This window comes from Phyllobates terribilis, unplaced genomic scaffold, assembly GCF_046119375.1.
Source record: "Phyllobates terribilis strain yellow unplaced genomic scaffold, ASM4611937v1 Scaffold_9__5_contigs__length_417890890, whole genome shotgun sequence".
Lineage (NCBI taxonomy): Eukaryota > Metazoa > Chordata > Amphibia > Anura > Dendrobatidae > Phyllobates > Phyllobates terribilis.
In genome coordinates this window covers 388083562-388099299 of record NW_027362769.1, presented here as the reverse complement: position 1 = coordinate 388099299, position 15738 = coordinate 388083562, and the positions used below count along the sequence as shown (strand labels likewise).

General features: G+C 46.9%; 1 pseudogene; it reads left to right on the top strand.

The window, feature by feature from the left end:
• Positions 1–1823, top strand: part of LOC141162496 (uncharacterized) — a 38276-nt pseudogene extending 36453 nt beyond the window's left edge.
• The last annotated feature ends 13915 nt before the right edge of the window (positions 1824–15738 follow it).

Sequence of the window (15738 nt, the reverse complement as noted above, 5' to 3'; positions counted from 1 at the left end):
ACAGCTGTGTAACAGATGAGACACTTGCAGCCACGGCGATCCTAACATAAATGCCGAGCACGCCGCAAATACTCGGCGAGCACACGAGTATACTCGCCAAAAGGGTTAACAACACATAGTCGCTCATCACTAGTGGAGATATGATATCTGCAGCCTCGTACAGCGGAGACACGTCTGTCCTCATCTGATGACTTCTACATGATGATCACTGGAGATAATGTCAGTGCCGATACCTGGGGACATTACAGGAGGCTGGTGGGGGGCGGCTCATCCTATGGGGGATTCATCTGTAGGGATCAGGACCTTATACTGGAAGGAGCAGAATATTCCCAGGAATACAGTAATCACCGGCCGCACCGCTGTCTGCAATTTATATTGTAACCGAGAAGATTAATTTCTACAAAGTTCATCTTATTCTATTTCAGGTGTAAAAAAGCAAAGCCGTGGTCAAATCGCAAAACAATTAATTGGAATTGGAATACAAAACATTGGAGGCCTCAGTAATGGGTAAGTTCCTCTTCCTCCTGACCTCGTACAGTAGATGACGCCGTGTGATCAGTTACCGGTGACGGCCGGTGAGGAGACAGTCAGTGATCGCTGAGACATCTCTCTACACTGATATCAGCCGTTCTGTAGGGTGAGGATTGTGTCTGTCATCTATGGGGTCTATAGGGTTTCATGAAATGGGATCTCACTACGAGGATACCTTCATGTTCCCATATGCATGTAACATTATTCCTACTTTAGACTGTAAGCTCTTGGGATCGGGTCCTTCTCTACATCTCTTGGCTGTGAGGCGCAGTGATCATGTTGGTGTCATTTGAACAGTTTATTACCATTATCAGTATCACTACACCCCATAATATATATTTTCCCCTGCCCCCAGTGATTTCTGCAGCTTTAGTATTCCCCGGTATACACAGTGACTGTTCACTCATTACAATGTGGAATATACAGTCCTCCGTCCTTGGTTATCTCCTGAGTTCGGTGTCTGATGGCCAAAAAGGTTCCTTCGTGACCCTAGATTTTCATAGGATATGTGTAACTTAAATTTAAGTCACTTAAACCAGCTGAACCACAGATAGATCTCTGTGTAAAGAATAAACTCAACGTGATGAGGAACAACGTCCTGATCTTTTATGGTTTTGGAAGGTTTAAAATGAGAAATAAATTATTCTTGTTTTATTTTGTAGAATGAAAAAAGCATTAACTCCTGGCCCCAAGAATGAGGAGATTGAGGAGATTGGACAAGAAATCACCGAGGACACAGGTCCAGAACCTCAAGGAGAAAATCCTGACTAAGAGTTGGACGGAGGACATTAATGTCATTCCTGTATTACTCCAGTATATCTGGGGTTACACAGAAGCAGTGACTCTCTCTCCGTTATCACTCCCCACAGATATAAGTGTTATACGGATGATGTGTCAGGACTGAGAGCTGGATGACACGTGGAGCCATTCTGCACCTGCGGATATTATACACTGTGGTTTTTGTGAAAGAAATGGAGAGTGACCCATAATAAGAGCCATGTATGGGATTGTGGGGGCTTCAGTATGTGGGGACGGCGGGAGAGTGTGAGGTCAGAAAAATGAAGATGAAGAATTATGTTCCTTCATATCTGCACACACAAACTCTACCGGTTCTTTATCTACTAATCCTGGGTCATTATACAGAACATTTACCTCTGTGTCCTCTAGATTTTAAGCTCTTACTAACTGGGAATTAACCCCGACTGTTCTCAGCGTTACTTCGTTTATTACTCTAATATCTGATTTGTTCTCTACATGTAACCTCTGAGATATAAAGTGTACCGTATGATATATACAGTATGTGTTCCTGAGATGTTTTTATTTTAACTGGATTTTGGGTACGGGATTTAGGAGTGACCAAAAGAGCATGGGTGGGAAAGGTCACTCCCATACTCCAGTCTGGTTCTTATAGGCATAATAACAGGCAGATAGGTTAGCTCAACAGAGTGCGTGTAATGTGTTGGAGCTGGAGAAAGACCATTTATGGTGGATAATCTATGCTAGAGACTGAGAAGTATCTGTAATATCAAGTTGGTGAGGCCATTTGATTTACTGTGCCTTATCCAGAGAAATGACTGTTTTGTTATTCATCTGTCCTGAAGAAGCAGAAAAAAGGCTGTTTTCATTTGTGGAGCCGTAAAGTTTATGAAGGACAATAAACTATATTCTTTTTTTTTCATATAAAAACCCTGTGCCTGTGCGCATCCAAGTGTCTAGCAGAGAATCGAAACCCCCACTATATATATATATATATATATATATATATATATGTATATATATATATATATATATATATATATATATAATTACAGACCAAAAGTTTGGACACACCTTCTCATTTAAAGATTTTTCTGTCTTTTCATGACTTGGAAAATTGTACATTCACACTGAAGGCATCAAAACTATGAATTAACACATGTGGAAATATATACTTAACAAAAAAGTGTGAAACAACTGAAAATATGTCTTATATTCTAGGTTCTTCAAAGTAGCCACCTTTTGCTTTGATGACTGCTTTGCACACTCTTGGCATTCTCTTGATGAGCTTCAAGAGGTAGTCACCGGAAATGGTTTTCACTTCACAGGAGTGCCGTGTCAGGTTTAATAAGTGGGATTTCTTGCCTTATAAATGGGGTTGGGACCATCAATTGTGTTGTGCAGAAGTCAGGTGGATACACAGCTGATAGTCCTACTGAATAGACTGTTAGAATTTATATTATGGCAAGAAAAAAGCAGCTAAGTAAAGAAAAACGAGTGGCCATCATTACTTTAAGAAATGAAGGTCAGTCAGTCCGAAAAATTGGGCAAACTTTGAATGTGTCCCCAAGTGCAGTTGCAAAAACCATCAAGCGCTACAAAGAAACTGGCTCACATGAGGACCGCCCCAGGAAAGGAAGACCAAGAGTCACCTCTGCTTCTGAGCATAAGTTTATCCGAGTCACCAGCCTCAGAAATCTCAGGTTAACAGCAGCTTAGATTAGAGACCAGGTCAATGCCACACAGAGTTCTAGCAGCAGACACATCTCTACAACAACTGTTAAGAGGAGACTTTGTGCAGCAGGCCTTCATTGTAAAATAGCTGCTAGGAAACTACTGTTAAGGACAGGCAACAAGCAGAAGAGACTTGTTTGGGCTAAAGAACACAAGGAATGGACATTAGACCAGTGGAAATCTGTGCTTTGGTTTGATGATTCCAAATTTGAGATCTTTGGTTCCAACCACCGTGTCTTTGTGCGACGCAGAAAAGGTGAACGGATGGACTCTACATGCACACGGGAGTGATTCAAACATATCACCGAGCACGCTATAAATATTCGGTGCTCGCCCGAGTATACTCGGCGAAAGGGTTAACAAAACATACTCGCTCATCACTACTCTTCATCAATCTGGCTCCAACTTTCTCTGATTGCTGTTGCCAGATCAGCTTTGCAGGTTGGAGCCTTGTCATGGACCATTTTCTTCAACTTCCACCAAAGATTTTCAATTGGATTGAGATCCGGACTATTTGCAGGCCATGACATTGACCTTATCTGTTTTCTTTCAAGGAATGTTTTCACAGTTTTTGCTCTATGGCAGGATGCATTATCATCTTGAAAAATGATGTCATCATCCCCAAACATCCTTTCAATTGATGAGATAAGAAAACTGTCCAAAATATCAATATAAACTTGGGCATTTATTGAAGATGTAATGACAGCCATCTCCCCAGTGCCTTTACCTGACATGCAGCCCCATATCATCAATGACTGTGGAAATTTGCATGTTCTCTTCATGCAGTCATCTTTATAAATCTCATTGGAACGGCACCAAACAAAAGTTCCAGCATCATCACCTTGCCCAATGCAGATTCGCGATTCATCACTGAATATGACTTTCATCCAGTCATCCACAGTCCACGATTGCTTTTCCTTAGCCCATTGTAACCTTGTTTTTTTCTGTTTAGGTGTTAATGATGGCTTATGTTTAGCTTTTCTGTATGTAAATCCCATTTCCTTTAGGCGGTTTCTTACAGTTCGGTCACAGACATTGACTCCAGTTTCCTCCCATTCGTTCCTCATTTGTTTTGTTATGCATTTCCTGTTTTGGAGACATATTGCTTTAAGTTTCCGGTCTTGACACTTTGATGTCTCCCTTGGTCTACCAGTGTGTTTGCCTTTAACAACCTTCCCATGTTGTTTGTATTTGGTCCAGATTTTAGACACAACTGACTGTGAACAACCAACATCTTTTGCAACATTGAGTGATGATTTACCTTTAGTGTTGAGCGAGCACTAAAATGCTCGGGTGCTCGAAGCTCAGGCTGAGCTCACCGTGATACTCAGGTGCTCGACCCGAGCAACGAGCCCAATGTTAGTCTATGGGAGACCCGAGCATTTTTGTGGCTGCCCCACCGGCAGTCTGTAGAAAGCCTAAAAAGTGCCCAAAACGATAGTGACAGTGCTCAAAAGACATGGGGACAGCATGGGCATCGCCCCAGGAAGCACTTCTGACCACCAGGTCACTGCTGTCAATAACGTGGTCAGAGGTATTAAGCCACTTTAACGGGCTCACAATAAAATGTTCAAAAACTAAACTGAAACAGTTTTCCTATGAAATATGTTAAGGAACTTCCTTTCCAGGGTAAAGACTTGTGTATAAGGTAAAATAAATAACCAAAAACAAAAATACTCCTCCACACCTTGGGCTATGTTCACAAGTAGCATTTTTTATGCGTTTTTGAACTTTTGTATTGCTTTCAACCGTGACAAATGCATTCACCGGGAAATGTCATTTTAACATTTTACAATCTTATCTGGCCATGTGCCGTGTGACACATGCATACAGTGCTGAAAAGACATGGGGACAGCATGGGGAAGACCCCTGGAAGCATCTCTAACTCCCAGGTCACTGCCTAAAACTGTGCCCATCAGAAGTGATCCTTGCCGCATCAGAAGATGCAGACTTGCAACTATCCCCGAGCAAATCCTTGTCCCAGGGCAGTGTTCAATTGTACCTCCCACATTCCTTGCAATGCAAGCACAAGTATGTAGCCTGCCACCCACCCACCCCCAGGCTGCAATATCATACTGTTAGCTTGCTTGCACTTGAAATTGGGCCTTTTAGGCATGTGGAGGCGGAATCTGGCCACCACGTCATGGCTGTGTCGGCGGCCTTGTATCCATACTCAGTCCCCAACCGCCCGGCGGCCGGGTGTCCATATTCGGCGCCCAGCCGCCCCGCGGCCGGGTGTCTAGACACGGTCCCCAGCCGCCTGGGGGCGGCCGGGTGTCCATAAACGGTCCCCAGCCGCCCCTATTTCTCCTGTCAACATCCCCCACACACTTTTCTTAGCCCGGCCTGCTTTAGGGCAGCATTGGACGAGTCCACCAGAGAACCAGACTCCTCCGGTGGGCCCTGGCTTCTCCATCAGGGAAGTTGAGAGTGCCAAGGTGAGGAGCATGATGATGATAGAAGTTAGCATCTGCTTTGTTTTCTTGGAATGCAAGCGTAAGTGTGTAACCTGCCACCCAACCACCCCCAGGCTGCAATACCATACTGCTAGCTTGCTTGCACTTGAAATTGGGCCTTTTAGGCATCTGGAGGTGGAATCTGGCCACCACGTCATGGCTGCGTCGGCGGCCTGGTATCCATACTCAGTCCCCAGCCGCCCGGTGGCCGGGTGTCCACGCTCGGTCCCCTGCCGCCAGGGGGTGGCCAGGTGTCCATACTCGGTCCCCAGCCGCCCCGCGGCCGGGTGTCCACACACGGTCCCCAGCCGTCCCTATTTGAAGGACAGGCTAACCACAAACACGTGGACAAGTGAATGTGGCCAGGGATGGTCCATCTCACGCCTTCACACTGGGTTAATATTGTGGAAGCCGGGACACAGTTGGACACTGGGATGCAACACGTCCTCCAGACATAGAGGATTGCGGGTCCTAGGTCAATCAGACTTCAACACAAAGTTCAAAAGGTAGACAGCACCAGTGGTCGGCCACCTACACAATGAGTAAATTATTCATGATCATGAGGCCTTCCATCTCCTTAGCTTTCTGATCCTTGGAATGCAAGCGCATGTATGTAGTAGCGGCTAGGCCTGAGGTGGTCAGCGTTTTGGCGCAAATCCTACCTCCTCCGAGGATTGCTGGATGTTTTCCTGCTACTATCCCAGTTCTATGACTCCCGTTAAAACAAAGCTTCAGGTGATGAATGATGGATGAGGTGGTGGCAAAGGAGAAACAGCAGGAGGAACAGGGACCATTCACATCAATATCAGGCCAGTCAACCACACATGTCTTGTAGGATATGTTTCTGTTCCAAAAGGAGCAGTTCGGCTACACAGATACAGGGCATACAGTGAGTGCAATGCCTACCAAAAATTTCGAGGCACTCCAATGCCCCTTGGAAGTGACATGGAGGTCAGAGGGCCTTAACTAAACCGTTTTTTCCATTTATAGCAACTGGGTCTCCTGTGCACTGTTGGCCTAAGCAGTGAATGGAAGGCTTTCCAAAAATTATGAGGAACTGCAATGGCCGTTGAAACAGACGTGGATTACAGCATACTAAAAACCTTGTACCCATTATTGGGGAGTGGGTCTCCCTTAGTGTTCGCCTATGCACTGAAAAGCAAAAGCTGACTAAAATTAGGAGGAAATGCAATGCCCATTGGAAGAGTCATGGAGGTTAGAGTTAATTAAAAACAACATTTCAATGTCCCTTGGAAGAGCTGTGGAGTTCAGAATGGTTTAACAAGACGGTTTTAATTCCCCTTGGAAGAGACGTGGAGGTCGCAGTAGCTTAACAAGACGGTTTTAATGCCCCTTGCAAGAGACGTGGAGGTTGCAGTAGCTTAACAAGACGGTTTTAATGCCCCTTGGAAAAGTGGTGGAGGTCGCAGTGGAATAAAAAGACAATATCAATGTCCCTTGAAAATGTGGTGGAGGTCGCAGTAGCTTAACAAGACGGTTTTAATGCCCCTTGGAAGAGAAGTGGAGGTCGCAGTGGACAATATCAATGCCCCTTGAAAATGTGGTGGAGTTCGCAGTAGCTTAACAAGACGGTTTTAATGCCCCTTGGAAAAGTGGTGGAGGTCGCTGTAGCATAACAAGACGGTTTTAATGCCCCTTGGAAGAGCCATGCAGTACAGCATCTTAAAAACATTATTCCCATTATTAGGGAGTGGGTCTCCCATAGTCTTTGCCTCTGCCTTCCAAGCAAAAGCTGCCAAAAATTAGGAGGGAGGAACTTGCAATGCTGGCAACACGGACCAAGGTCACCCTGGTGGTATAGTGGTTGTGGAGGCTGAGAATAAGGAGAAGAGCAAAATACAGCCGAAATGAGGAAGCGTATACCCATGTGTGGGTGTGAAGCGGTGCATGGGAATACACCTCCCGAAATAACACAGTGGATTTGACTTTATGTTACTCTGCTGTCATTTGGTGGTGATGAGAAGTCTGGCCCAATCCAGCCCTTGTTCATTTTGATAAGGGTCAGCTTGTCAGCATTGTCAGTTGACAGGCGAGTGCGCTTATCAGTTATAATTCCCCCAGCGGCACTAAAAACACGCTCCCATAACACGCTAGCGGCAGTGCAGGCCAGGACCTCCAAGGCGTACAGAGCGAGTTCATTCCAAGTGTCCAGCTTGGATACCCAATAATTAAAAGGCACAGAGGAATCACGGAGGACGCTGGTACAGTCGGCAAGGTACTCCCTCACCATCTTTTGAAACTTTCCACTCCTTGTGAGAGTACCCCGCGCCTCAGGGCCTGTAAGCTGGGCAGGTCTCAGAAAACTGTCCCAGAATGTTGACAGTGTTCCCCTGCCTCTGCTGGATTGGAGTTGCGTCTCTTTCATCTGTACGCCTTGGTTGGTCAACGAACTGTGACGTCTGCCGCTAGCGTGTTCAGATGGGAATTTTTTTAACAGTTCAGCAGCAAGGGTCTTCTGGTACTGCCACATTTTTTTAGACCTCTCCACCTCAGGAATAAGATAGTGAAAGTTCTCCTTGTTGCGGTCGTCTAAAAGTGTCACCAACCCGTAATGACTGTCACCCAACATTTTTACAACGCGAGGGTCACGGTTAAGGCAGCATAACATAAAATCAGCCATGCGTGCCAGACTGGTAATGGGCAAGACTTCAGTGTCCTCACCAAGATGACGATTGACCATGCTCTCCTGTGCTCGCCTGTGCTCAGTATCTAACTCTGTTAGTTTGCTTGGTCTTCGGACCTCTGTGTTCTATATATTTTGTTTGTTCGTCTGTCTGCTACTATTTCTGTTAGGAGGTGTCCATTTTGCTCCCAGTCCCTAGTACTTGTAGGGATTCCTTCCCCACATCTATAGGTCTCCGTACCGACTAGCTGAGGACTTTAGCAGGTCTGATCGCAGGATCAGGTTCCCTGTTACATCGTAGGGATCTAGCTGAGTTCTATCGTAGGGACAGATCTCCTCTATTTCCTTAGCTCTGGTAGCAGAACATAACAGTAAGTCCAGCCTGCAAATTCTCTAAGGAAAGATTTTTTCTGTTCAATCATGGTGTCGGTTCTGGATTTGGCTAAACGCCTGCAGGAACTCTCTCTGGAGGTGGCCGAGCTCCATCAGCACGTGAGTAACTGTCCTGGAGCACATTTCTTGGAGCCTAAGGTACGTTTGCCTGATTTATTTTTTGGTGAACACCAAGAATTTTTTTCATTTAAAAATGCTTGCTTATTGTATTTTCGTTTGAGACCCAGGTCCTCTGGGGATGAATCCCAGCGCATAGGGTTCATAATGTCACTTTTGCTCAAAGAACCTCAGGAGTGGGCCTTTTCTTTGCAACCTAGTGATCCGTGCTTTAGATCAGTGGATAGTTTTTTTTCTGCTTTGAGGCTATTATATGATGATCCTGACCGTGTCTCATCTGCTGAGACTGAGTTGAGACGTTTGAGACAGGGATCAGGTAATGTGGAAAAATATTGTACTCATTTCCGTCGGTGGTCTACTCAAATAGGGTGGAACGATTCTGCTCTGAAGAGTCTGTTTCTTGCTGGGCTTAGTGAAAGGGTTAAAGACCTGCTAATTGCTTATCCCACACCTGAAGATTTGCAACAGGCTATGCAATTAGCTATACGGGTGGATAGGAGACTGCGTGCAAGGGTTAATGAGAGCAAATCCTCTGCTATGTCAGTTTCTGGTCATGAGAATGTGTGTACTGACAGTGGAGAGCCGATGGAGATTGGAGCGATGGCACCTCGCTCTGAAGAAAAGGACCACAGATTTTCTGAAGGTTTGTGTTTCTATTGCGGAAATTCTGGTCATTTCATTAAAAGCTGTGTGCTTCGTATGAAGAAAGAAAAAAAAATGGTCAGTCATGCCCGTATTGCCTGTTTAAATTCCAAGGGTGTATTTTTAGCTGCTTCCACTATTGCTCAGGATAAATTAATGGAATTTCGGGTGTTTGTCGATTGTGGGTCTACTCTGAATGTAATTGATGGGGGATTCTTGGAAAAACTCAATTTAAAACCCGAACCTTTGTCATCCCCCATTGCTGTGGTTTCTGTGGATGGCTCCCCTTTGAAGAATGTTACTCTCAAGGTCTGTGAATTTCCTCTCACTATTAATGGTGTTCACCATGAGAAATTGGATTTGGTAGTTTTGAATAACTTGCCTTCTCCGGTGGTGTTGGGATTGCCCTGGTTAAAATTGCACAATCCTGTACTGGATTGGTCTACCAATGAAATTAAATCCTGGAGCCATAAATGTTATGACAAGTGTTGTAACGGGCGTATTGCAGCTGTGGATAGGGGGGAATTGCCTGTTCCTATTCAGGATTTTTGGAGAGTTTTTTTCTGAGAAGGAATCGCAGATTTTGCCTCCCCATAGAGACTATGATTGTTCTATTGAATTTGTCCCTGGAGCGACTCTTCCTAAAAGTCGTTTATTTAACCTTACTATTCCTGAGAGAAAGGCTTTGGAGGAATACATACAGACAAGTTTGGCCGCCGGTCACATTAGGCCCTCTAAGTCTCCTGTGGCGGTTGGATTTTTTTTTGTAAAAAAAAAAGGACGGCGGTTTACGTCCTTGTCTGGATTTTCGTGAGATTAACAAAATTACTGTACGCAATCCTTACCCACTGCCATTGATTCCTGATCTGTTTAACCAGTTAGTGGGGGCCAAGTGGTTCTCTAAAATTGACCTTCGGGGGGCATACAATCTGTTGCGCATGAAGGAGGGTGATGAATGGAAGACTGCTTTTAACACTCCTGTGGGTCATTTGGAGAATCTGGTTATGCCTTTTGGTCTTACCAATGCACCAGCATTTTTTCAGAATCTTATTAATGATATCCTTAGACCTTTGATCGGCAAAAATGTGGTTGTGTATTTGGATGACATTTTGATTTATTCGCCGGATCTGGAATCTCATTGGCGGAGCGTGCGTGAAGTATTACAGTTATTAATTGACAATTCGCTTTTTGCTAAGCTGGAGAAATGTGAGTTCGCTGTACAGAGAATTAGTTTTTTGGGCTACATTATCTCCAGCGAAGGTTTTGAGATGGACCCGGTGAAAGTTCAAGCTGTGCAGGAATGGCCTAGGCCTATTGGTTTGAAATCGATACAGAGGTTTTTGGGTTTCGCCAATTATTATAGAAAATTCATTAAAAATTTTTCTATTATTGTCAAACCTCTGACCGATCTCACCAGGAAAGGTGCTGATACGGTTCAGTGGACTGCTGAGGCCATTGAAGCTTTTGTGTATCTCAAGGAGAGGTTCACCTCTGCTCCCATCCTTATGCAGCCTGATGTGACTAAGCCGTTTTTGGTTGAGGTTGATGCTTCCTCTGTGGGGGTTGGCGCAGTATTGTCTCAGGATAACGGGGATGGATTACATCCCTGTGCCTTTTTTTCAAAAAAAATTTCGGAGACTGAACTGAATTACGATATTGGTAATCGGGAATTATTGGCTATTAAACTCGCATTTGAACACTGGCGCCACCTCTTGGAAGGTGCTGAATTTCCCGTTCAGGTTTTTACGGATCATAAAAATCTGATATATCTTGATGCTGCCAAGCGCCTGAATGCCCGTCAGGCTAGGTGGGCACTGTTTTTCTCGCGGTTTAATTTTTCCGTTACTTACATCCCAGGTACTAAGAATGTTAAGGCGGATGCCTTGTCTCGCAGTTTTTCTCCCATAGTCGGTGCTGAGAAAGAGGAGAACATTTTACAAGAAGGTGTTGTGATAGCTGCTTTGGACTCCGTTTTGGAAGATGAGATTCTTAAAGCACAGGAGAATGCCCCATCTAACACTCCCCATGGGAGGTTGTTTGTGCCTGGGACCTTTAGGAGAGATTTGTTTGTTGAGTGTCACGAATCTCGGTTGGCAGGTCATCCCGGAATCTCTGAGACCAAGAGACTGGTGGGTCGCAGTTTTTGGTGGCCTGGATGGCAGAAGGAAGTCATTAAGTGGGTGCGTCAATGTACTATATGTGCTAGATCTAAGTCCTCACATACTCCTGCTGCGGGGTTACTTTGCCCTCTGGAGGTTCCCAGTGCTCCTTGGACACATTTGGCTATGGACTTTATAACTGACCTTCCCCCCTCTGAGGGTTTTACTGTCATCTGGGTGGTCGTGGACCGTTTTAGCAAGATGTGTCACTTGGTTCCCTTCGTCAAACTGCCCTGCGCTAAGACTCTCGCTAAGGCCTTTGTCAAGGAAATTGTCAGACTTCATGGCGTTCCTACTGACATTGTTTCTGATAGGGGACCTCAGTTCGTGGCTCGTTTTTGGCGCGCCTTTTGTGACAGGTTGGGAGTTCATTTGTCGTTCTCATCCGGATATCATCCTGAATCTAATGGCCAGACAGAAAGGAAAAACCAGGATGTTGAGCAGTTCTTGCGTTGTTTTGTGGCAGACAATCAAGAGGGGTGGTTTGAGTTTCTGCCACTTGCTGAATTTGCTCTTAACAACCATACATCCTCTTCTGCTGGGTGTTCGCCTTTTTTTTGTTGTTCTGGGAGACATCTGTCGTTTGGGTCGTTCTCCAAGTTGGTATCTGCCGTGCCTGAGGAGGAGAATTTTTCCGGCGATTTGGAGAGAGTTTGGACGGATGTGCGTGGTAATCTTCAGGAGGCTAACAGAAAATCTAAAGACTACTTTGATAGGAAGCGACAGGAGGTTTTGTTCGCTGTTGGTGACATGGTTTGGTTGTCCTCTAGGAATCTGCGGTTGAGGATTCCTTCTAAGAAATTGGGTCCCAAGTTTGTAGGGCCCTTTAAGGTGCTTCAGGTTGTCAACCAATCTGCTGTTAGGTTGGAGGTTCCTACCTCCTGGAGAATTAATCCGGTGTTTCATGTCTCTCTGCTGAAAAAAGCTGTTATGTCGGATTGTGACGCCTCTGCCTCTGTTCCTCCGGTGGTGGAGGACGGGGAATATGAAATTTCTCGCATCCTTAATTCTAGACGGTATAGAGGTAGTTTGCAGTATCTCGTGGCCTGGAAAGGTTTCGGACCCGAGGATAACTCATGGGTGAGGTCGGATGATGTTTCCGCGTCCAGTCTTATCAGAGCGTTTCACAGGAGATTTCCTGATAAGCCTGGTCCTAGGGGATCCGGAGGATCCTCTTAGAAGGGGGGGGTACTGTTAGAACCTTGCTCTTAGGTTTTTTCTATTGCTGGTCACATAACCTTGTTGGCCTATTTAGTCCTGCTCCGCCCTTCTGGCTTTGCTGGACTTCATTGTATTACTACTCTTTAGCTAGCCTGTGCTCAGTATCTAACTCTGTTAGTTTGCTTGGTCTTCGGACCTCTGTGTTCTATATATTTTGTTTGTTCGTCTGTCTGCTACTATTTCTGTTAGGAGGTGTCCATTTTGCTCCCAGTCCCTAGTACTTGTAGGGATTCCTTCCCCACATCTATAGGTCTCCGTACAGACTAGCTGAGGACTTTAGCAGGTCTGATCGCAGGATCAGGTTCCCTGTTACATCGTAGGGATCTAGCTGAGTTCTATCGTAGGGACAGATCTCCTCTCTTTCCTTAGCTCTGGTAGCAGAACATAACATCTACAGCGCATGATACCATCTCCTGTTCATCATCCTCCTCCTCCTCTCCCTCATTGTCCCCCAATGCACATTGGGATGAGATGAGGCTGGGCTGTGTGTAATCGCCCGCTACGGCTTCTTGATCCATCTCATCATACTCTGGCTGCAATGCCTCCTCTTTAATTCTCTGCAGAGAACGTTGCAAAAGACAAACTAGTGGGATGCTGATGCTAATGATGGCGTCATCGCCACTCACCATCTTGGTGGACTCCTCAAAGTTTGTCAGGATGGTACATATGTCAGACATCCAGGTCCACTCCTGAGGTCTTATGTGTGGAGTCTGACCTGAATATCGACGTCCTTGTTGCAGCTGGTACTCCACAACTGCTGACTTCTGCTCACAAATCCTTTGCAACATGTGGAGGGTAGAGTTCCAACGTATGGGGACCTCACACGGCAGTCAGAGTGCCGGAAGCTGCAAACACAGCAAGGGTGGCGCAAGCTGTAGCCGACTTGCAAAAATGAGATGACAGGCGGCGTACTTTGACGAGCAGATCTGGCAACTCGGGGTACGATTTAAGAAACCGCTGAACCACGAGGTTAAGCATATGAGCCAGGCATGGTACGTGTGTGATCTCGCCTCGCCTCAGAGCCACCACCAGGTTACGGCCATTGTCACACACGACCATGCCTGGATGTAGGTTCAGCGGTCTCAGCCACAGATCTGCCTGCTCTTTCACAGCTGTCCACAACTCACAAGCAGTGTGAGGTTTATCACCTAAGCTTATGAGTTTCATCACAGCCTGTTGCCGCTTGGCTGAGCCAGTACTGCAGTGCTTCCATCTTGTAACTGATGTGGTGATATCTGAGATGGAGGCTGAACATGAGGAGGAGGAGGAGGATGAGGTGCAGGAGCTGTACACTGTGGGGACAACTCTGACTTACATAGGGCCCGCAATCCTCGGTGTGGGGAGGATGTGTTCTGTCCCATAGTCCGACTGGGTCCCGGTTTCCACTATGTTTACCCAGTGTGCCGTCAGGGAGATGTACCATCCCTGGCCACAAGCACTTGTCCACGTGTCCGTTGTCAGGTGGACTCTCCCAGTATCTGCGTTGTTGATGGCACGGCAGATGTTTTGGGACACGTGCTTGTGTAGTGCGGGGATGGCACACCGGGCAAAATAGTGTCGGCTGGGGACCGAGTACCGAGGGATGGCCACCGCCATAAGGTTGTGGAAGGATTCCGTCTCCACCAGCCTAAAAGGCAGCATATCCAACGCAAGCAGTCGTGAAATGTGCGAATTTAGGACTGTGGCCTGTGGGGCGTTGGCTGTGACGCGCCCCCTGGGCCATGTTGTGTAGCGTTGCGCATGCGGGGAATACCCGGAGCCGGATCTGATAGGGGTAGTAGTCCTCGTGGCGGTGACCCGGTCCGTGCCCAGGGTGTCAAACTAAGTGGCGGTGCTTGGCATAAGATGTTATATTGTTCGACTACGCCACCCGTTGAATGCGGTTATGAAACCGCCGCTGCAGGGCAGACCGCTGAGGCCAGTGGTACGGTTGTGCAGCGTGGATAGTATAACCCCCAACGGGAGGGGTATGGCCTCAGGGCAGCGGACGTGGATGATGGGGATAGCAGAATTGCACGCAGGCACCAGGAACCACTCAGAGACGGTGCGGTGTAGTTTAGGGTCTTTACTGGTGGCAAAGGTAGACCCTCCCGGGAGTACTGGCTAGCGATCGGGGCCTGGTCAGTCCGTGAGCAGATAGGATCTCCCCTGGCCAGGCGGAGTTGTAGGCCTCCCCAACTAATTGTACTCTTCCTGGCTACCTTGCTAGAAGCGGGTAGAAGTAGCCCACGTCCCTGAGTGTACCGTGTGGTGCTCACCCGTATGGCCGGTGACTCGGGGCCTTCTGGTAGCCTCCGCTCCACGCCGGCGGTGCTGGTCCCTTACGTGTGACCGTGCCTTCGGGTTTCTTGGCCAGAGGACCTGAAATCCCCTGCCGGTCGGTTTCTGCTGCTGGGTATGGATCAGTCCCCACAGCCTCGGACTCCGTGTCCGGTGAGATCTCTTCAGTCAGGACGAGCTCTACAGCTTCCAGTCTCTGACCCCTTTTATCACTGCTCCCACAGAGCTCCTGATCTTACTTTCCCTGTATCTGCTCCACTCCAGACCAGACTGTGTCTCTGTCTGGGACTCCTCTTCTTCTCCCTAACCCTGCCTCAGCCCCCAGTTTATATAGGGGAAGTTCTTCCCCTCCCAGGACTGGGCAGGAGGTGTGGCATGCTTAGGGTACCTGACCAGGAGACCTCCCACCTGCTCTCAGACGTAATATTGCTATTACTGTGGTAACCAGACCCCTGGGGTTCCACAGCTGCGAATTTGCGCTTTCATTCAAAGCTCTGGGATATGGACAATTGAACGCTGCGGTGGGACGTGGACGTGGACGTTGATGCTGTTTCTTGAGAAACTGCCATAACAAGTGAAGACTGAGAGGAGGGGGCATCTTTGCATGCATTATGGACAGGGGATTGCCTTGCACGCACAACAGGGGGTTCTATTACACGCACAACAGCAGAAGAAGCAGTGGTGACACCCGCTGACACTGGTCGTGGACCCTGGGGTTCGCCCCACAAAGTCGGGTGCTTTGCTGCCATGTGCCTGATCATGCTGGTGGTGGTCAGGCTGGTAGTTTTGTCACCCCTGATGATGC